Here is a 24,400-nt window from a genome sequence, read left to right as displayed (position 1 = left end):
TGTTAACACAACTTTTTTTTTCCTTTTTAACTTAATTATATAAAAAAAATTAATTTATAAAATAATAAAAAAAATCTGAAAGCCTTCAGATTTTATATTACGCCAAAAGGAGCGTTTTCTTAACGTTTTGTGTGTACCTTTATTTATTAAATTTCACGTTCTTCGCACTTAAACCATAAAATTCAATTCAAAAGCAATATCACAAAATAATTTAAGAAGAACATAGCTTTAGAATTTCCGATACACAGTCTCGCGCGCTGGAGATTTTTTTTTTTTTTCGTAGAATGTTGCCATTGCTCGCTTTGAAATCGTTGAGTTTGTTAATCAAAAACTCGTTAAAGTTTTACAAAATATGAAACAGGTAATAAAACAAATTCCAAATTGGGTTTCCAGGTGCGCATATTCGAGGGGGGGACTACGTTATTCAAAATTTGATGTCTGTAGATACCGTTGGGTTTTCATAATGTGAGAGACCTACATACATTTACGCAGATTCTTCATTATTCAGTTTCTTTAAATACAATGCAGCTCTTTAACATGAAAAGTGAAATGTCGTTCGCAGCGAACCAGAGCAAAATGCCAAAACGAAATTAATAGCCCCTCTGAGCAAATTGCCCCTTTGGGGTACAAATTCTTAGAGATAGCTATTTCTTGGTATTTACGCCACATACAATTTTAACAGTAAAATCACAAAATTTTTAAAGGCAACATATTTTTAGAATTCTCGATAATGTTAAATGTTAGTATAAATTTTTTTATATATTCACTATATTATTTCTTCAAAAATAATCCATTAAGATAATATTTGGTAGTAACACCTTTTATTCGTGTTAAGGTACATTTTTGTACATTCGCTGTATCAGTGGTCTGAAGCACAAATTGCATACGTGCCGATCACATGACCTGAAGTTTTTCTTTTTTTTAATCAAAACGAAAACACTTTGTCTTAAAAAAATGAAACCTATTTAACAAAACAAAATTTTGAATTTTTACATAATAAATATTTATTTAATAATTTATGAAAAGTTATAATAATGACAGCTGACAGAAACCAATTTATGCTTATATTAAAGCTATTATATTATACACTATTATATATAAGGTATTATACTAATACTCTTATTATATACTATTATATATAAGCTATTATACTATATACTATTATATTATATACTATTATATATAAGCTATTATATTATACACTGACTACCAATAAGTATTTGGACACCTATGCAAGTGACGATATCTGCGGTCCTAAAGTACGTCACGGACTGCGCCGTTATATATCGTGTAGGAAACAGCATCGGCTTTAGTCGCATGCAAGATGCCTCGCAGTTCGGAGCTCTCTGATTTCGAGAAAGGTATAATTATCGGGTATCACAAATGTGGCCGATCCTTAAGGGACATATCTAGAGATCTGAAGTACCCAAAATCGACAGTGGCCTATGTGATTAAGAAGTGGAAGGTGAGCGGTGATTGTTGGAATGTGCCACGAGTCGGCAGACCAACGAAACTGGGAGATAGAGACCGACGAGTGCTGTCCAGAGAAATTCGGAAGAACCACACCCAACCGATGGCCCTCATCCGCGAGGAGTTTCAACAGGCATCCGGGAGTATTGTTTCAATGAATACCATCCGTAAGGAAGCACATCTGCTTGGTTTTCATGATCGTGCTGCTGCCCATAAGCCTTTGATCACAAAGTCCAACCGCACTGCTCGATTAATTTGGTGCTAAGCACATCGAAATTGGACCGTAGATCAGTGGAAACGGGTTCTTTGGAGTGACGAATCAAGGTTCACCCTTTACCGTTCGGATGGCAGGGTCTGGGTCTGGCGTTTACCTGGAGAACGTCTCCTGCCAGAATGCATTTTGCCAACAGTCAAGTTCAGCGGAGGTGGAATTATGGTCTGGCCCTTGGTCCCCATTCATGGTAAGATCAACTCCGATGCCTACTGCACTATTTTGGATGACAATGTGCTTCCTACATTGTGGCAGTTTTACGGGTTGGACCCCTGTTACTTTCAGGACGACAATGCCAGTTGTCATGTTTCGACGTTAACCAAGGCTTGGTATGGTGCCAATGGAGTTCATCGGATGGACTGGCCTGCCCAGAGTCCAGATCTGAACCCTATCGAGAACCTCTGGGACGAGATGCATCGCCGAATTCAGGGGTGCACTACCCGTGCAAAATCGGTGAAGAAACTTCTATGTCTTCTCCAAGCCGAGTGGAAAAAAATACCACTAGCTGTGATACAAAGACTTGTGGAAAGTATGCTCCCAGAGGGTCCACGCTGTAATTACCTCTCGTGGAAGCTCTACCAACTATTGATTTTGAATAAAGTTAGTTTTTCTTTTCTATCACAGGTGTCCAAATACTTATTGGTAGTCAGTGTATTATATACTATTATTATACTTATATATAAGAAATTTCTGATGGTTTGCAAATCAGACGTACTGATGTTTAAAGTTGAGACATTAAGCATTTTTTGAAAGCAGTAGAGATGGAAAATGAGCAATGCCCTCGCCAGGACTCGAACCACGAACCTCTCGAATACACGTCGAGCGTGCACCACGAAGGTAAAGAGAAGGTATTTCATATTGGAAAACTGGGCATAAAATATGTTTTTGATAATACATGGAGTGGAGCTTAACATTGTTCTTCATTCTCTTTAATTTTTGATTTGCCGTTATATCAAAATCCAGCAACAATTATAAATCCCTTAACAAATTTCTTTAAAATCCTTGAACCATGTTTTAAGATTTTATTCTCATCTTTGATGATAATAAACGGATGTCCTTTTAGTGCAGTCATTTAAGTACACCTAGAATTCGTTTACTGTAACAATAATTTTCCATTTGTACCCGGATTAATGTTTGGCAACTGTCCTTTGACTTGGCAGATTTTGTTTTAACATTACAGAAATGTACGTTCGTAACATTGGAAACATCCGTTTTTGTTTTGATACGTATTTAGAACAATTTTCCCACTTGAAGCTAAATTTTGACTTTTTTTAATCCTTTTTTGTTAACAACATTACCCATCGTAGCTTTTGATATCGAAAAGTCCATTGGGTTTCACAACGCTGTTTACTAACTGGATACGAATAATTTTCTTCGTAAAGAACACAAACATAGCCTTCCGTTCCATTGCTTCTTTAACAGCGATGTTTTGCATGAAAACAAAACTGTCAAGGAGCAAACAATAATTTATATTTTCAAAAACATAATTGCAGTTAAAGCTTCCAAGCAGAAGATTTTTTTTTTTTTTTTTTTTTTTTTTTTTTTCAGGAAAGCAAAATCGTCTAAAAGTATGCAAACAGCCTGCATCTACAGAATGAAATTTCTAGCCGAGCAAATGTAGGATGGATCATTTAGCCACTCAAATCTATCTGCACAAATTTTATTTTGATGTGTTAAAATAAATACATAGTTTTCTTGGGATAAGATGGCACAATAGAACATATACTGTTCATATAAAGTTTTGCTTTGTACCGGAAGCAATGACTTAAAAAAGAGTTTTGTAATATTGAGAGATTCATTGTCCATTACTTCTATTTCATTTAATTTTAATATTTATGTCAATTATTTTCCATGTATGTAGAACGCATTGTGATATCGGTATCTAATCATATATTAAATCGTAATATCGCAATTCGCATTTGACTTTCCTTCTCTTTAACTGAATTCAGTGTGATGAAGTTATTAATGAACTGCAGTTCTATTAGGATAACAATATAGGTATTGTACAGATTACTGCGCACATTCTTATATTGCTAACAAAAGCGAAGACCCCGTTTAGGTGAACTATTTATCACGTTGCTCATCAAGGCGAAATTATCTACCTTGTGTCGTTTCCTGAGTAGAAATAAATGGTATAAGAATATAGCTTCAAATCAAAATAAACCATGACATTTTCTTCACTGCTTGTATCTGAATAATTTCAATACTGAAAGGAACATAATGAAATGTTCTGGACTTAATATGCAACTTAACAATGTTCTGGTTACGTGAATGGTTAAGAGATAACCGCTTAAGTGTGCGGATAGAGTGATTATGACGTCAAATATGGAATTCCGCTTTCGGCAATTAATTTACGCAAAGGGATTTCTGCTTGTCACTGAAATGAAGGACTAGAATGGCCTCCTGGAAATGCTATTTCTCCGATTAATGGCGAAGAGTTTGAATAATAATTTGTAAACGTCGCAAAATGAACTACTTCATCTCATCTAAAATGTCGCCATCGTAAATGCAATATCGAATATGCCTCATCTGGAATGGCATGTATTTGAGGCGAAAGTTTTTCATTTTAAGTTTAGTCATACAGGATGCCATCTTGGCTGAAACTTCAACTTGAAATCACCTTTTCAATAATGGTAATATAAAAATTGAAAGCTTAAGGGAAAAAAAAAACAATTTTGCTTATGCAGCGCCAAGAAATGGATATCATTAATAACAATGGACTTGAGGCTAACGACTTCGTCTTTTTTCGGCATTGCACAATTGTGAACATCTGTTGTCTCGAGTGGGTAATTTTTCTTTGTAACTATTTCCCTTATTTCCTTTCTCAAACACTGTTCCTTTTTATTTTCCTTCCGTCAAACGAAGAACAGTTTTTCTCCCAAAACAACCGCGACAATAAACAGCACATTTTCTTAAACCCACATATTTTTTTTTTTTTTTTTTATAAATGGTGCATTAAACAAATCGCAAAGTTTTACAGCTAAGAAATAATATATGGTTGGTTACATTTCATAATCCTAAAGTAGCAGAGCCAATAAAAAGCCTAATTTACTTCCTAACATGAATATTACTAAAACGTAGATTAATAAAACATTGGTTTCAAGGAAGTTTGCATCTTTTACACTCATGTCCATAAATTAAGGATAATGCAAAATCAGGCAAAGGAAGAGTTAGAAACAAAACACATTTGACTTATTTTCTAAAGCTTATTTATTAAACAAAAGGTAAAGAGCAAAAAAAGATGCTATATGTTTGATATTATTAAAAAAAAATTAGCGATTTTTTTCTCCCTGGAGCAAATTACAAAAAAAACCTATTTACAAAAAACCAATATTACATGGTTGGTATGATTGTTAATACATTGTATGTCTCCCAGACCATGGAATACAGTCCGTACAATGCCTAGGCATGCTTAGTATCAAATTATTGATATGATCTTAGGGGATATTACACCACATAAAGCAATGCTCTCTGAAGTTCCCGTAGACATATAGGAGGAGGTTGAGGGGCTGCAACTCGTCGGCCAAGCATGTCCCACACGTGCTCTACTGGATTCAAGTCCGGTGAGAATGCTGGCCAGTTCATACGGGTGATATCCTCCGATTGAAGGCATTCGCTTACGATGTTTGCACGGTGAGGACGGGCGTTGTCATCCATAAACACAAATTGTGCGCCCATGGCGTCCCGAAACAAACGTACATGTTGTTCCAGAATGACGTCTCGATAGATCTGGCTTTGTCATGGGTCCAATTTGAACATGCAGGTCAGTTCTGGAACCCAGAATAATTCCACCCCAAACGAGAACTCCTGCACCACCGTTCAATGATGTTTTCTTGGTGGTAACGGGTACCTGGAGCTCCCCATATGAACGTCCGGGGAGAAGCAGACTGCAAGCTAAACCTGGACTCGTCGGAAAACATCACACAAGCCTACTGTTGCGGTGTCCACAATGCATGCTCTCTACTCCAGGCTAACCGCAGGCGACAGTGAGTTGCAGTAATCTGACAGGTCTACGAGCATATAGACCAATCTGATCTAAGCGTCTGTTAACGGTCTGCCTTGAAGTTGTCGTACCAGTGGCTGAAGAGAGCTGACGAGACAAGTCTGAGGCTGTGCTCCGCCCGTTTCTTTTGGCAGTAACTGCCAAATACCGGTCCTCATTCGGCGTTGTAAATCCGGGGCGACCTGTGCTGTAACGTCTACTCACATTATCATCATCTCGGAATCGTTCCAAAGCATGGAGATGACACTCTGGGCAATTCCAAGTTCGTCTGATACTCCCAGTTGGGTACGCCCACATTCCAGACGGCCGATAATTCTACCACGTAAAAAGTCATCCAAATACGTCCTTTGGGTCATAACTATTCGGCTGTTGCACTGAAATGCTTGTAAAGCGCCTGCGAACAATTTAACTTCTTTGCCTGTATTCCTTATATATCGCTCTCTTACACTCTCGTCATTGTGACGTACCATCGGTGTCATCTGGTTACTTCCTGAAATTTGCATATGATTCTTGTATATGTTTGTAGTGATTTTACAGGTGATATATTTATTTAAGTTTTACACCATAATCTCCATGCTTTATTTTATTACCTTATAAGGTTTTTCTTCCACCTGCTTGGCATGCCTTCGCGGTGCAGTGGCTTGCACACTGGGCCGGTATTCCAGACGTCCGTGGTTCGATTCCCGGCGAAGGCGATTGCTCATTTTTCATCTTGCCTACTTCCAAAAACATCCTAATGTCTCTACAACCTTATGTAACCCGGAGCATAATTGTGCAGCGTTAGGTTGTAACTAGTTAAACTTAGGTATGCTGTTTTTATCATACTTCCTTATTAATTAATAATGAGCATTACTTTATGTTATATATTTTTATGGTTTCACTTCTAATGTTAATATTCTAATAATGCATGTATATGATATATTACACTGTTTCGTATATGCTTTATGAATACTTGTATACACTATATATGCGTTATACTCAGTTTTTGTGTTACAACAAGAAACAGAACCAACTGCAATGGCGTTCAGTTCTGTGCTGTTCTTATATAAGGAGTAATACTTCCATTTACCTTCCAAAAATAACAATACTTGGCGTATTCGGAAACTAAGTACCGTTTTGAAAAGAGAAATAGCAAAACAATTTTTTCTAATCCAATTTTATTTTTACATGAAAATACATGTCTTAAATTATTTTTCAACATAGTTTCCGCCAATGATCAAACACTTGTCATAGCGGGTGACCAGTTTTTGTATACCATCGTCAAAGAAACTTCCCGCCAGTTTCGATAACCACGACTCCACAGCATTTTTCGTGTCATCGTCAGATCCAAAGCGCTTGCCACCAAGATCGCGCTTCATATACAGGAACAAGTGATAGTCGGACGGCGCCAAGTCCGGGCTGTACGGGGGGGGGGGTGATCGAACTGCTCCCAATGAAACTGTCGAATTAACGATTGAGTGACACCAGCAGTATGGGGCCGAGCATTGTCATGGAGCAACACAATTCCTTTACTGAGCGTTCCTCTTCGTTTGTTTTGAATGGCACGCCTTAGTTTTGTTAAAGTCTCACAATATCGTGCCGCATTAATGGTTTCACCTCTGGGAAGAAATTCAGTAAGCAAAACGCCTTTCCTATCCCAGAAGACAGTGCACATGATTTTTTTGTATTGACATTGTCACTTTGAACTTTTGTTTTTTCGGAGAATGTCTCCACTCCATCGATTGTTATTTCGATTCTGGTGTGAAATGACACACCCAAGTTTCATCACCTGTCACAATTTGGTTTAAAAAGTTTTCTCCCTCATCGCTGTACCGCGTGAGAAATGTCAGGGCACTACCAAGTCGCTTTGTTTTGTGAACATCAGTGAGCACTTTTGGAACCCATCGGGAACATAGTTTGCGATAATTCAAGCGGTCAGACACAATTTTGAACAAAACAGTACGTGAAATTTGTGGAAATGCCTCTGAAAGAGTTGTCATTGTGAAGCGTCTGTTCTCATGAATTGCTTCATCAACTTTCCTTACCAAATCACCGGTGACAACAGAAGGCCGACTACTCCGAGCCTCGGCGTTGACATTTGTTCGACCTGCATTAAACATTCTTACCCACTTTCTCACCATTCCATCACTTATCGCGTATTCACCGTAAACTTCTGTCACTTGACGATAAATTTCAGCCGGTTTAACATTCCTCGCGTTCAAAAATTTAATCACGGCACGAATCTCACAGTCAGCGGGAGAACTAATTGTCTTAAACATTTTGAATGTGCACAGCAAACTGAAAACACAACATAGAGCAACCAAAATGGCGACAATTGAAAGTCAGTGAACACGAAAGACTAGTGCGCATGTGCGGGACGCCTACCACAGCGCGGCGACGGCGCTAGAATGAAACGGTACTTAGTTTCCGAATACGCTACGTATACTGCTTATTAATGCAATCCTACAAGGCATTTAAGAATAATAAGAATTACTATTTCAAATAAAATACGTTATAAATAAGCTAACAATAACCCAATAATTATTACAAATAACATATTCCATTATGCGGTGTAATACAATTTTAAAAATGGTCAGAAAAAATACAATAGTGCAGAATGAATATTCAAAATTCAGAAGTTACGTCTAAACACCTAAACATCTCTTCCCAGAATTCTGTAAATCGGAGAAAATTAGCTTTTTTTAATTTACCTTGTATAAAGAAGTTTGCTAATATCTATATAATATACTATAATATTTTGTTATTTCTAAAATGTGCTTTTTAGACAACTTGTTTACTAACCATAGTGCTTATAAATTCCGTAGTTATTTACACACAGTAAGCCGGAATGTTTAAATTTAACCAAGAAGCTATTTTCGGATACATTTACATGCCCAAAGACTTAAACAAAATTTTTCGTGAACAGAAATATATCAAATCTCACGAGGATATAAAACACGAGGAAATTGTATTCTAATTTTATTATGATTGTGTTGCACGAAACAAAGTTTACATTTTAGATCGTTGTTTTAAATTTAAATATGATCATTACGTACGAAAATGCTATTTTGCTTAAACATTAAGTGTTTCAAAGCAGTGTTTAATTTTTATAGAAAAGAGGAGGATTTTTTCCTCAGTGGTTGGTATGAAACAATGACTTTTTGAAGCAATTTTTAGACTTTTATATTAAAAACAATTTTCCAAAGCAGGGTTCCAGAACTTTTTTTCGCGTGAACACATTGTTTTAATTTCTTCTTTCGTGATTCAATAAAAATGTTTATAGCGTATTGGTAAATTAAACAAATTTTAGTGTTAAAATATTTTTCTATTATTCTGAAAGAAATATAAATGTAAAACAAAAGAGTTTCCACGAGTGCAGTATTTTTCTCGTTAACTAGAACTTTCAGGTCTAGATATAAATATATATATATATATTACAACTTTATTCTTAAATTTGATTTGATATGTAATAAGTTCCTGCATTTATATTTTTAGAGATATAACTGTTGAGAAGGCTGGTTTAACATCTGTAAGTTGTAACAAAAGGCATTAGAAATGTTAATGCTTTCTGTGTGAAAATGTTATCTCTTAACAACAAGATAATCAAAATTCTATTAATATTCTTAAAACTTCAAAGCTGTCTAAAAGTTTTGTATCAGAAGACAGTTCAATTACGGATTCACTAAATTATTCCAATAATTACGTCTCTGAATATATATTAATTGTGAAAAGCTTCTTATCCCTCCTTAGTTGCTATGGGTTGGAGAAAAATACTTTTTCAGCTTGTCTGGAGTCCTATCGAATGTTGCTTTATCAAACTCACATGCGCAACCGTCAACGTCGTCTGGTAGACAGTCTGTTCGGGTGGTCTTTGCTGTATTTTATTTTACTTCTCCAAGTGGCAACGTCGTCTGGCTGACATTCGGGCTTAGACGGTCATTGTTTTTGGGTGGTATTTGCTGTTTCGCCAAAAATAATTAATAATGAGTTCGAAAAAGGAAACATTAAGGCGCTCGAGGCAAAGAGAAGCAGAATGAAATAGCATTTGAAATTTCAACAACAAAATGTAGATTCTTTTGCATGTAGCTTCACAAAAGCATTGTAATTTGTCGTTTCCGCGCGAAGGATCCACAAACTGAACTTCGCCATTGCAGCTACTATCTTCTCTTGCGTTTTAAATACAGCTGCACTATTAACTCGCAACGAAAGACTTAATTTATTTAAAAAATCAAAAATATCACAAGGTTAAGATAACATAATCGCCAAATTAACACCACTTAAACTACGATTAAAACACACAGAGCCCGTCAGAGACTAAGAGTTCAAATCCCTGAACACTGGTAGACTGACTCGGGTTCATATCCTGCGGAAGCGATGGGCTGCATGAGAGTTTTCGTGGTTTTCTCTATGCCTCATTCCCTTACAAGGCTTTCCACGAAAATAGCTCTCCATTTAAGAACATATTTCTTGCGCCCTTTGAGGTAATATTAGTGATGGGCAACTTCGGTACATTCTTGTACCCGGTACGAGGGTAACGGGTACAGACAAGTACCCGGTACAAAATACCCGTTACTCAACTAACCGTTACTTTGAAAAGTACCGAAAACCGATTTCAAGTACCGAGTACCCAAGTAACGATTTGGAGTACCGAAGTAACGAAATACCGGAGTAACGGTTTGCTGTACCGGAGTACCCTAGTAACGGTTTGCTGTACCCGAGTACCCTAGTAACGGTTTGCTGTACCGGAGTACCCTAGTAACGATTTGGAGTACCAAAGTACCCTAGTAACGATTTGGAGTACCGAAGTGCCCTAGTAACGATTTGGAGTACCGAAGTGCCCTAGTAACGATTTGGAGTACCAAAGTACCCTAGTAACGATTTGGAGTACCAAAGTACCCTAGTAACGATTTGGAGTACCAAAGTGCCCTAGTAACGATTTGGAGTACCGAAGTGCCCTAGTAACGATTTGGAGTACCGAAATACGCAGCTAACGAATTTGCGCACTGAAGGAACTCTGCCACGTCACCACGTGTTTGATTTTATCTGTACGGAGTAAGATTTTGAATATCAGAAAACATGTTAACTACGGAAGTGTCTGAGAAGCTGGCCATTCATGAATACAAGAAGCGCATATCACCATTTCGCAAATACAACCAGATACTACTGTCCTCGTACCAAAACCGAAGTGAGCTGAACCCTCATCGATCCTCCAGTAACGAATACTGAAATGTCGAGAAGAGACGCATATTTTCGTTACAAAGTAACGAATACCGAAAAGCACCCGTTTCGGTACAGAAGTAACGAATACCGAAAAGTACCCGTTTCGGTACAGAGTAACGAATACCGAAAAGTACCGATTTCGGTACTGAAGTAACGGGTACTTAAATGTACCGGTTTTCAGTACCCGTTACAACTAAGTACCCATTACAAAATACCCGGTTCGGTAGTACCGACTCATCACTAGGTAATATAAATAACCCAAAGGCGCGAGTGGTTGAGCGTTTAAGTTGCTGAACACTGGCAGTTCAGTCCGGACTTCGAATCCCGGCGAACGGATGGCTGCATGTATGTTTTCCTGATTTTTCCCATGTGTAACGTGTATACGAGTTTCCTTTAAAAAGCCCTCCACGAAGACATCTACTTAGGCAGATATCCCTCGAGTGCTTTGCCAAATCGAATAAACCAAATCAAACCTAGATAACCCAAGCCAGTTTAATTAATCCTATACTCACAAAACAGCATTTATATTCAGACGAAAGGGAAAAAATTATCTATAGCTTCTCACTTGCTGGAATTATATTATTAATGCATAAATTTCAATTTTCTGAGCAAAAATTATTGCTCGCAGTAATTCAGCCCTCTTGTGCTTCTCAGAATTTATTAAAATTTTCTTGCATATCGATTTCATAATTTAATGCATCTCCACAAAATTTGTTTGAGTTCTGTTTATCTGCTGTTCATTAGATTGAATTTTTTCATTTATTTACTATAAAACAGCCCAAAGTTATCTTCTTGAAACACCAGGTTATTATTTTTCGTATACCTGCTATAATTTCATCTAGAGTTTCAAAACAAAATAGAACATCATTTTTGTATTTCTTTTTTTTTTTTAAATTTCCACTTGCTTTTAAATGTTGCTTACTTTTCCATACAATATTCCAGATAAAGCATAACTAAAGCAATAAAATTATTGCTTAAAATAGTGACCACAAACTCAGATAAACTTCGGGCAACGTGCACAATCTGAATATAGCTAACGTGCCAGAACGTTATAACAATTCCTAGTTATTTGCGTATATAATATGTTAACAAATTTAAAAAAATGTGATGTGTACACCACATGACTTCCTTGTACGGAATATTAAATTATACGCATTTTTTCTTGCATTTGATTTAAACTTATTGGATTGAATTAAACCTACTTCGCCGACAGCGCATAAACCACAATAGAATAAATGCATTCTTTAAAATTCACTTTGTTTACCATAGCGACACTCTGTCGCTAGGTTTACTTAACAGTATTATATTTCGTTCATATTATAATTCAGAATGCACAAAATTTATATCATTTAAAGAATTATCTAATCGTTGCCACATGTTCTATTCAAATACTATAATAAAGCTAGAACTATGTATGAAAGAAATTAAGCAAATAAAACAAAAAAGAACAGTTTTTCACAGACGATTGAGTATTTCTCATTTAATTAATTCAGTTCTCATTTCGCGAGAAGGCAAAAATAAATAAAAACTCAAAATATCTATATTAAAAATTACGAAGTAAATCTCAAACGCTTATTTCCTCGAAAAAATTCCAGAAAGAATTAAGCATGATTTAATAGACAATAATAAATAAATGCGTTGTCTTTGTTGTTACGAAGCTAAGTTCCTCTAGATTGGCAACCAATCCACTAGTCTCCTGTTTCAAATATAAAGATCAATGGCCGCCATTAAAAACAGGCTTAGCGGCAATTAAACAACTTTAAAATTGCTGATAATTCTAATAATATTGCACACAGATTTACTAAAGGCATAAAATCCTTAACCGAAAGATAAAAACAACAGAATTCAATCATTTTTAAAGAAAAAAATGTACAATTTACAAACATATAAGAGTAAAGAAACTGAGATCACTGAGCCGTGTAATAGAGTGGATATATATATATAAATATATTTATATACGTTTGGTGCGGCCGATTGCAACCAAAATACGAGGTGCACATCTCCATCTTATAGCAGTCCTATTTACAAAATTTCAACGTTCTGAGGCTACTCGTTTTTGAGTTATGCGAGATACGCACGCACGTATGTACATACGTTCGTACAGACGCCACGAAAAATTCTCTTCAGAATTAATTTTAAAGCAGTTTTATAATTTTTTTGGAGGAAAAGTGTATTTTATTCTGTCCTTACGTACAGATATCACGCAAAAACGTCGTTAAATTGCATTCGATAGCGGTCAAAATGGATATTTTCGTTGAAATATGCTGCCTGAAACTTTTCGCGATTACCATACTTCCTTTTTACTTCGTACAAGGAAGTAAAAAGGGGTAAGCCAAAAAAAAAAAAAAAAATTGTTTCTCACGTATTAAAAATTTTTATAAAAATAAGTTATCGTTTTGGTACATTTCTTGCAATGATTTTCTTTTAATTTTGAGTCGATCTCATACAGGGCACAACTAATTAAATGACCTCATGAAGACACACTGTATATAATGGCGTTAAAATATAAGGTTATTATTTAGCCTATATTTGTATAAATATGAATTTTTTAAAATGTTGCGAAATGTAACGTCAGCTCAATGCAGTGTCTTTGCGAATATGTATAGAATTTTATAGATAGTGGTATTTTCTTTTACATATTCCTCAAAACAAGTATTCTAAATTAAAGAATAACGAAGACGTTTTTTAGCTTTGAATAAGGCATTCTAACTTACGAAGGAGTTAGATGAATATGAGGTTTTAGAACTTTTATCAGATGTCGATGGTGGAAGTGAAATAGATTTAGCAGTGATTCTCCCAGAGCCAGACATTGTGATCAATAAGGAACGCAATGATGATGATATGTTAAGTGATAATTTGCCAATTTACCTCAGATTTTAAATTACCTACAAAGCGCCTTTCTTTGACGTTTTGTGCGTTACCTTTATTTACTAAATATCACGTTCTACGTACTCAAACTATAAAATTCAATTCAACAGCAATATCGCAAATTAATCTTAACTGAGCCTATCGTTAAGATTTCCGATACAGAGTCTCGCGCGCTGGAGATAAAAATGTTTTCTTTTTTTTTTTTTTTTTGTTACAGTGTTGCCATTACTCGCTTTGAAATTTAGTTTTTTAATCAAAAATTCGTTGAAGTGTTACAAAATATGATATCGATAATAAAACAAATTTGAAATTCAAATTAAGGCTTCCACATGTGTATTCTATGGAAGATTACGTCATTCAAATTTTGATGGCTCTAGGTACCGTTTTTTCGTCACAATACGAGAAACATACATACATTTATACAGATTCTTCTTTATTTAATTTCTTTAAATATAAGACAGGGCGATAATATATGGAGGCAATGATTTGAAATGTGATACAGCCTTTTAAAGTTTTCGACGCAAAATGCCAAAACGAAATTAATAGTCCTGCAGGAAAATTGCCCCTTTGGACTAATGCATTTTAAATTTAGTTTATTAGGTATTTTTAAAAACATACATAAACAATAATAACAATATTCCAAAGGGGGGAAAAGTAGTGTTTATCTTTTGATATCTGAAATGTAAAATTTGGTCCCAGGAAGACATTATTTTGCTTACATCAAATATATTGACAGCTATAGTAAATTTTAATAGTAAATTTTCAGACTTGCTTTTATTTAAAATAGTTCTAACATGTTTAATCAATCATAAAATTACTTTAATTTAAAATGAAAGAAATTATGAAAACTTCCGTAAATGTTTAGAGAAAAATTTCGAAGTAGGACAAAACTTGAGAATAAATAATGACAACTTAGTCTCCTTTTTTTATATGTGAATATTTTCCTCGATGCATAAATAAAAATATGTATGTTTGCACTATAAATTTCTTTTATTTCTTACTGCAGCTTCACACTTGATGGCATTTTGATTTTGATAAAGCTTCTAGCCTAGAAGAAAAAATTCTAAAAAGATCGTCATGACGAACTGTAGATGCTCATTAGTTAATGGGCAGTTTTCTTATTATTTCCCAAATGCGTAACAAAATTGTTCACATATGAATGCATTCCTGTAATAAAACAGATTCTTACCGTAAAAATTCGCCACTGATTTATTTTTTGACAAGTACCAATAAAAGTTAATGAGATCTATACAACCAAATCTTTGAAAAAGATTTACATCACCTGTAAATTAGTAACCTTCGTTTATAGACTTTCTGAAGAGTTTTTTTGACAAGTACCAATAAAAGTTAATGAGATCTATACAACCAAATCTTTGAAAAAGATTTACATCACCTGTAAATTAGTTAGTTACCTTCGTTTATAGACTTTCTGAAGAGTTTTTTTGACAAGTACCAATAAAAGTTAATGAAATCTATACAACCAAATCTTTGAAAAAGATTTACATTACCTGTAAATTAGTTACCTTCGTTTATAGACTTTCTAAAGAGTTTTTTTGACAAGTACCAATAAAAGTTAATGAGATCTATACAACCAAATCTTTGAAAAAGATTTACATCACCTGTAAATTAGTTACCTTCGTTTATAGACTTTCTGAAGAGTTATTTAATTTGGTTTGTAATGGTAACGAAAATAAAGTAAAATTGGATTTCAAATAATTAAAATTTTGAAATATTTATAACATGGCATTTGCAATAAATTCATAATTTAAATATCTTCGCCGGCTGCGTAAGATATCTTCGGGAGCACCTAATTTGAAACCACTGCTTTAAAACTGCAGAACTTTCTACAGTTACCGATAGTGAAACTCCAAACCATATAGTTTACAAAGCCCATTATGATAGTAATTTATCTTCAAGGCAAGACACCGATTATAAATCTTTTGTATAACAAGAGCATTTGGCCAAGTTGATGCAGGCAGACATCAAGTGACCAGCTAGAGAATGTTCTTCTCCGTACTTAATAACGAACTTGTTACCAACTCTCTCACTTACGAGAACATAGCAGCGGTGGACTTTGATAGCTTTCAACGCATTACACCAAATGGATGCACACTGCTTCACATCTTTGCTAGAGGCAGGCGAACTATCGACCTCTAGGGGAAGTTGTTAAGTGAGGTATTGTCAGCACCATGTTTATTATGACGAAGGATTTCACGCTTTCTCCTTGGAATTGATCGTTCTATGAATTGATTGAAAATTGCAGCACTCCGAGCGCGTAGTTAAATCTCTTAGTTGAGCTAGAACAGTAGTTTTGACACATTTTCTAGTTTCGCTTCGCGAATATAGCATGCGCTTTATAGAAATTTTCAAAATTAAAAACGTTAACTGAGTTACCAACCTTAGTAATATACCAAGTTAGGTATATTACTCTTTCTAAGGCAGTTATCAAATATTATTTGCAATATGAATTAAACCCTTTCAGTTCTTTTGCTTTTTATGTTTCTTTGATTGGTACCCTTTGCTTTTGTTTAATTTTCGGTCATTTTGCGAACAGGCAGGAGACCATCAACAGAGCAACTGCACCATCATTACGACTTTCAGCTTTTGTGCTCTTTTGATGGAAACTATCTACCATCCGCTATCAGCGGTATTTATTTGAAATAAAATTTTACAAAGTTACAATGGTTGTGCAAATATACATATGACATACAGAGACATATTATACAGGTCTTGTGGTGTTTACATAGATGGCAACGTTTACAATAAAGCTCATAACATAAATATTTAGAGAATTGGTACTTAAGTTGAAAATTTATGTTCACTGATTTTTATGTATTAATTTTGAAGAATAGCCAAATTATATAATATAAAATGTCATTGTACATTTAAAGAATTTAGACATATATAATTTAGAAATAATTAAGCCAAATTAAAAAAGAATGAGTAAAACACTAAATATAGAATAAACATTAAATAAATTTAGAAGAATGTAAAATGTAAACTAGATATAAAGGTGCTACTTTGGTAGACGGTTGCACGGATTTTGGCGACTTTTTGGTGATTTGCCTTTTGGCGAGTAATACAACTTATGGTAAACCCATTGCTGGATAAGTTATTTATGGTAACCGATACTTTGTTATTTTATTATGCATAACTTCCGTGTTTTAAATATTTATGGCTTCTAAAAATAAAATTCAATTAAATTTTACATTTTTATTTGAAATAAAAATTTTATTGTTTATAATATTTTATATAATTTTATGTTGTGGATGATGTAATCAATGACGTCACCTTACTTAAAAAGTAATTGGTTTTATTAATATCTATTAATAAAACCAATTATTAATCTAATGTTTTAAACATTATTTATAGCTGTTAAATATTAAAATAAAATTTAATTTTGCATTTGTTTTAAAAATGATTTTACTGTGAATGATTATTTAAATAATTTTAATTCTATGCGTGATGTAATCAGCTCCCTGATTGGTTACTGAATATTTGTGCATTACCGCGCCATTTTAAAATTTTATTATTCATCTCTTCGAATTCCTCGGATTTCAAATGGAATGGATATCTCCGTTTCGAAGACGATGTTGTTATTGGTAATTACCAAGAATTATTGGTATTGGAATAAAAAAATTGCCCTTTGAAACTTTATTTTGGCCAACCTGTCTTTCCTAATCAAAGATTTGTTTATAAATTGTTAATAGCGTCAGAGGAAATTTTGGAGGAAACCTCGCTAATTGCTTCTTCAATGAAGTGCGAGATATTTGGATAACAGATGAAGATGGTTAAAAGATCCGATTCAATTATGATTTCGATTTTTTTTGTGGTACTTATCAATAAAAAGAGGTTAAATTACTCAAAAAAATGTAAGTACATATTTTTCTTTTATTTTATAATTGTATACTTCAATTTTTGTTACAAAAATTAATACACTATTTTTCAAAAATTGCTGAGATAATTATTGTCACATATGTTTTAATGTTAATTATGTTTTATATAACGTATTTTAAAGTATTTGAATTTAATAATATTCTGATTCTTTTAAATGTTGGTAGGATGGTTTTTAATTCGATATTCAATTTCAGTAATATTTTAATCTAATTAAACGTTGGCACAATGTTTTTATAGCGGTGTTTTTATTCTCTTTTTTGCTATATGAAAGTAATAATAGCCTTACTTTAGTACTTTATACTCATAGTAAATGTATTTATTTACACTTGCCTGCCATCTTAAAAAACGACATTTTCAACAAAAAATTAATCCATTACTTTTAACGATATTTATATTTTTTTAAGTTTCGAATACTTTACTATGCGTAAAAACAGCGTTTTTCAAGATGGCTGACGTTTGTAAAAATCGCGCCAACAATTGCGCCAACGTAAATCGCCAAAAATTCGTGCAACCGTCTACCAAAGTAGCACCGATATAAATATTAAACATATACTAAAGGTAAATAATAAATGAAATAATAAAAATATTAACAATTTAACAATCTTATATTAAATAATCTTCTAACTAATAATCTTATAGTTAAGGAATAATCTTATAGTTATGAGAAAAGTATTATAATTAATAATAGGAAAATAATAAGAAAACGAGTATTATAAATTTATTGAAGAAAAATATATTTAAGGTAAGTGCTAAGAGAAGGAGGTGAATAGATAATAAGTTGAAAGTGTAAAACTTGGGAAAGATGATTAATATTGAACCACTTTTTATAAATGTTGAAATATTACAGGTATAAAATTCTTGATAACTAAAGTAGAGTTAACTACAACACTAATAATACAAAACTATTTTAAGGATAATTAAATGTAAATGATATAATGATTAACATAATTGTTATTATCAATATATGAAATAATAAATGTAATAGTAATAAAAATTTCAACAATAATAGTACTAGTATTAAATAGGAGTAAAATTACTATCTGATAGTAAAGTTAGTGAAACTGCAATGCGTTAAAAAATCATATAATGCATTAGAATCTGACAGTATGATGATAAACATAAAATAATATAATATAATTAGAGATGAAGTAGATTAGTAACATTAAAGATTATTAGTGTTATAGATGTAAGGGATTAAAGAGATGAAGAGTTGAAAAGTGAATATTAGGAAAATATAGGTTTAGTGTTAATAGCTTATGTATTGCTAGTTATTAAGGAAGTCTGACAGTTATGAACATAATGTATTATAATCAAAATATTAAATGAATAAATGAGATATGTATTGGTTAATAACTACTAAAGGATGATAAAATCGGAGACACGTAAACATCTAAGGAACAATAATAAAATAAGATAATAGAATAGAAACATAAATGACATAATAATATACTAATTAATGTAAGCGCCCCCACCAGTCGCCGAGTGGCGAAGCTGCTGAGAACTAGTCGTTCTACTACAGTGGTGGCGAAAGTTGTGGACACTTTTGGAAATTTTTATATTTTTGAACTTTGTATGCTTATAGAAAATATTACGTTTCGCAAAATGCAAACTTGTATATATCATTTTAAAGAGAATTAATTACTGAATTCAATACAAAACACAAAATTCAATTATTTGCAATACAAAAAAAAATATGTACTTTAATATAAATAAAAACCCAGTTATGAAGTGGTTTGTAATGTCTAGCTTTCCTGGCCAATCACTGTTCTTGTTCTGAGAACCAATCAAATGTTAGTAATTGCCAGTAGAAGCTGACATCATGTTTACACCTGAAACAATTCATTATTTTGCTTTGTTCTGCAGAAGGAGGTCCTGTTTCTTATACACTGCAATAACAAGTAGTAATTTTTGTAAAAACTTTTAATATTTAGTCAAGAAGCAATGACATCAAATAAAAGAGTAGATTGGACACCTAGAAAGAGATGTAATATTATTGTGTTACGAGAAAGTGGTCTTTCCTATGCTGAAATTGCAAGACAGGTGGGTGGTTCAGTGACTACATCTGGAGTCCGTAAGTTTTGTTTACGATATCAGGAGACAAATTCAATAAAAAACAAAGAAGGAAAAGGCCGAAAAAGGTGCACCACATCTATTGATGACAGAAGAATAAAAGGACTATGTCTCCAAGATAGAAAAATGTCATCAGCGGATATCAGAAGTGATCTGAATGATGCTGGTGTTTCTGTCAGTTCAAGAACAATCAGGAGAAGATTAACAGATGTTGGACTGAGAGGTAGAATTCCACGAAAAAAGCCTTATCTTAATTTTCAGCAACGAAAAAAAAAAAAAAAAAAAAAAGACTACAGTGGGCAAAGGAACACATTAATTGGACAGATGATCAGTGGTCACAAGTTATATGGAGTGATGAAACTAAGATATCTTTATTCGATTTGGTCATGCATGTCAGCAGATGGTATTGTCGCCTTCATGTCATCGATGGGGCATTGAATGCCAGAAAATACATTGACACTATTCTAGAACCAAAACTTCTACCTTCCATCAGAGATCTCTTTCCCAACAATGCTTCGTTTATTTTTCAGCAGGATTCTGCTCCTTGCCACACGGCCAAAATATCGAAAGAGTGGTTTCGTACAAAGAGCATTAAATTGTTGTCATGTCCAGGAAACAGTCCTGACCTCAATCCTATCGAAAATTTGTCGTACTGTTTGAAAACTCTTGTCCGAATGAGGCGCCCATCAAATAAAAGGGAACTAACTGAGGCTGTAATTGTTTCCTGGCATCATGTAATAACGAAAGAAAACTCTTGTCAGCTCAATGAAACGTCGATGTGAAGCTGTAATCAAAAATAAAGGGTACCCTACTAAGTACTGATAACTCACTGCAATCATCACTATCTAATGTATATCGATAACTATTATCGTTTAACTTTTTTTTTGTATTGCAAATAATTGAATTTTGGGTCTTGTACTGAATTCAGTAATAAATTCTCTTTAAAATGATATATACAAGTTTGCATTTTGTGAAACGTAACGTTTTCTATAAGCATACAAAGTTCAAAAACATAAACATTTCCAAAAGTGTCCACAATTTTGGCCACCACTGTATATGAATGTGAATACGAGTGAGATTCACTTAGAATGTCCTCCAGGATGGTATCTCTTCTCTTAGGCGGAAAGTCGCAGTGGCTTTGTCATATTGGAATAACATTAATAGTTCCATAAAATTCCTAAGTTTTATATAATCCTAGCTGTTTCCATACAATTCTTTACATAATTTAACATTTTGAGTTGAAATACGCCGACTCAATGGAGCGGTAAAAGTGAACAAGTTTGATATTTTAACGATCGCCCAAAATTGTTCATTTAAGTTTTTTAATGCTTTCGCTGAGCTCACAGTCTACCAGTCTGCTCTTACATTCACTCTTGCTAACCCCCATTTTTTTTTCCTATTCTCTTTTAGCTCTATTGTTAAGTATCGTTTCTTTCGCACTTACGCCGCCTGCAATTCAACAGCAAAATCACAAAAGTATTTAAAAGAAGCATAACAGCATGTAAGGTACTTCTCCTGCTTTCCTATCGTGCCTTCGTGGTGTAGTGGTTCTGTACGCTGGGCCGCTATTCCAGAGGTCCGTGGTTCGATTCCCGGCGAAGGCGATTGCATATTTTTCAATCTCTCCGGCTTCCAAAAATACCACTATAGAGACATTAGGCATTTTTTTGGAAGCAGGCAAGATGAAAAATGAGCAATCGCCTTCGCCGGGAATCGAACCATGGAACTCTGGAATACCGGCCCAGCGTGCAGAACCACTACACCACGAAGGCTAGAAGGCGGGAGAAATACCTTATAATTCTATTCAAAAGATTTGGATTCTTCAAAACGTTTCAGAACATTTGGTATAGACCAATTGAAATCAATACTCGTCATTTAATCTTTTAGCATCAGAGACCTTTTCCTAATGCGATAATTGATAATTTTATCTCTAGGTATGTACAAATTTAAATATCTTTGTCCGCAATTTGTACGCAATCCAAAGTTCTCGATAAATTTTATTTGAAATTCTAAAATTAAATATCTCGGATAATTCTTTGTTGTACGTCAGTCACACGTTTTAATTTTTCATCCAGTAAAGGTCGAGGAAGGTCATTTGGGGGCTCAATGAATGTGTTGTGTGTCTAAGACAGAATGGCAATCTTTTTCCAGTTACTGTCTTAAAATTGGTAAAATACTTAAGATACATCTTTCTAAAGTGTTCTGTTTGAAAATTAATTCCTGATATTTAATTGTTATGCAAAACGCTAATGGCGCATGTACTTTTATAACGATAAAAGTGAAACTAAATTTGTTAATCAAGCATAATTAAATTTAAATTCGGAATAACTAATAATAATAAGGTGGTAATATGTCCTGTGTAAAGAAGTAAAGAAAACTTTACTGTTCTAAATCTAATATCATTAAAGCAAATCTCATTTTTTCATATTTGTCTCTGTTTAGTTATCATGTTCGTCGTTTTTCTTCATCACGTGTCTCAGAGGTATGAACATATTAACATATTTATTCTTCTGGATTGGTATTTATTCGGCGTGTTATTGTGTCTTAATTATATTAACATATGTTTAAAATTATGGAACACCAAAGGGCGTGTCTTGCTTTCAGTTAGTTATGCATTTGTTCAAGATGCGAGCAATAAAACATTGCTCTATTAATTTAACTTTATTTGAAAATTTTATCTAGAATAAGATTGAATAACGCGGTTGAATTTTTAATGCTTCCTGATAAAAACAACAAAAATTTATAAAAATCTACATTTTCATCTGCTCTTTTCCACTTTTTATTTGCATTTTTTAATTTTGAGTTTTATTGTTTCCAAAAAAAGTTTATTGCTACTTTATTTTCATTAGGTAACGAATTTGATTTAACTTTTTACTTTTGTATTAACGGCATTATTTATCTGCATTGTTTGCAACAGCAAATTTTAATTAATTATTTTTTGTTTATGTTTCGTTTCGAACTGATTCTGGAATGCGTAGGATGCAAGTATTCTTTAAACTTTTAAACTTAGATCTATAAGACGAGCGAAAGATGAATACCGATTCGCGTTCAGCGTCCATTAGAAAAATATGGCAGAGAGCATTTTAGAATAGAAGAGCACTATTGGTGCTAATAGCTTATCTTTCTATAATATTCCAATTTTGAGGCAGCCGCATTGTTTGACATTTTGGCAATAGCACGGCTAATCCTTTTGTCCACAGATGCAATAAATATTCTGAAACAATCACAAGATTTCCCTACTGCAATTTTTTCAGCTTTTAAGAGAAAAATGCAACTAATTTCTACTGCCTAGCCAAAGAGGTACTTATGTATTAACGCAACCACCTTGGCGCAATTTAGCGATTTTTAGAGATGAAACGAGAGAAGCTACTTATTAGGTGCAAATTGGTGGTTTTTCGCACATTTGTTTAGAAAGATTCCCAAACGATCGATATTTGTAGCAAGTCGGTAAACATTATCAACATGCGGAAAGAAAACACGCTTTAACAATTTAAAATACGAATAATTATTAAATAAGGATTATGTGATGCATTAAAAAAATAAAACATTTACATTCTTATTCAAAATCCAGCGATAATTTGTTTTTCACTATCCATCTACCAAAGTACAGAGCGATCTGTTTTCACTTAAAAAATATTAGAGAGTTGCGGAAACGCGACCTCTCGCAAACCTCAACAACAGGTACTGTTTGGGAAACGAAATTCGTTGCTGCTCCCTTTAGAAAAGTTTCAGGAAAATTCTGCACTTATGCTGAATTTTGAAGAAATTTTATCTCAGTTTCTTCCACTGCTGGCAAATTTCCCAAGGTGATATGTTAGAACTAAGGCAAAAATATCCCGATTTATTTAAATAAGTCGTTGTAACTTGGAATGCAGCGATAAAGAACGCATAGGGAATTGGCGACATTGCTTGACTGAAGGACTGCTATGAGCATGGTTGCTCTAAAGTCCCAGTCACATTATGTTTTGGCTACGCTAGACGTCGAAAGGGACAATTCTCAGAACCCGCACAATTCCAGGAAACCCACGTAGCTAGGCTACCATTTTCATTTACTACAAAGACTTGAACGCCAAACACTAATCGATTATTGCCAAACACTAATCGATTATTGGGATCACGTGAGGCTTCAGAAGCAGAACTTTCGTCTGATTGGTTGTCTCTATCCGGGACTGAGGTCCAGCCGAGATATTTTCAGTGAGGTTTGAAAAATTCTCGCGTAGCCGCAACATTGTTTCCGTATCTAGGCGGGACTTCGCTTCAAGCGGGGCCTCTTTTTTCTAGAAATCCTCCAGTTTAAACTAGTGCTACTAGAAATCTCGTTTCCCAGAAAAGTCCCGTCTAGCAAGGACTGTAACCATGTGTGATAATCTCTTAAAAAAGGTTATATAAATGTTTACCAGAATTTGGCACAATCTGAAAATTTGGCGATTTCGACTAAGGTGGTTGCATCAATATGCAAGTACCACGAAAGATTTCCGCCAAAAGTACATTGTATATTCTGTTAGTTTTAAACTATATGTACTCACTTTTGCTGAGCAGTGTGTGGATGGAAGCGACGATGGCATTAACTATAAAGTTCATGACAATGATAGTAATGGTTAACAAGGGTCATCAACGAACTC

General features: G+C 34.0%; 1 non-coding gene across 1 annotated transcript; it reads left to right on the top strand.

Moving 5' to 3' along the window:
* The first annotated feature begins 21,308 nt into the window (after positions 1-21,308).
* TRNAS-GCU (transfer RNA serine (anticodon GCU)) lies at positions 21,309-21,382 on the top strand. The gene has a single exon. It is a non-coding gene; the product is annotated as a tRNA-Ser (tRNA).
* The last annotated feature ends 3,018 nt before the right edge of the window (positions 21,383-24,400 follow it).

Source organism: Stegodyphus dumicola, chromosome 5 (genome assembly GCF_044657685.1).
Source record: "Stegodyphus dumicola isolate Sdum_Otavi_A_Nest chromosome 5, ASM4465768v1".
NCBI classification, from domain to species: domain Eukaryota; kingdom Metazoa; phylum Arthropoda; class Arachnida; order Araneae; family Eresidae; genus Stegodyphus; species Stegodyphus dumicola.
Note: the sequence above shows the minus strand (reverse complement) of the source record. Positions and strands in the feature narration are given on the sequence as shown.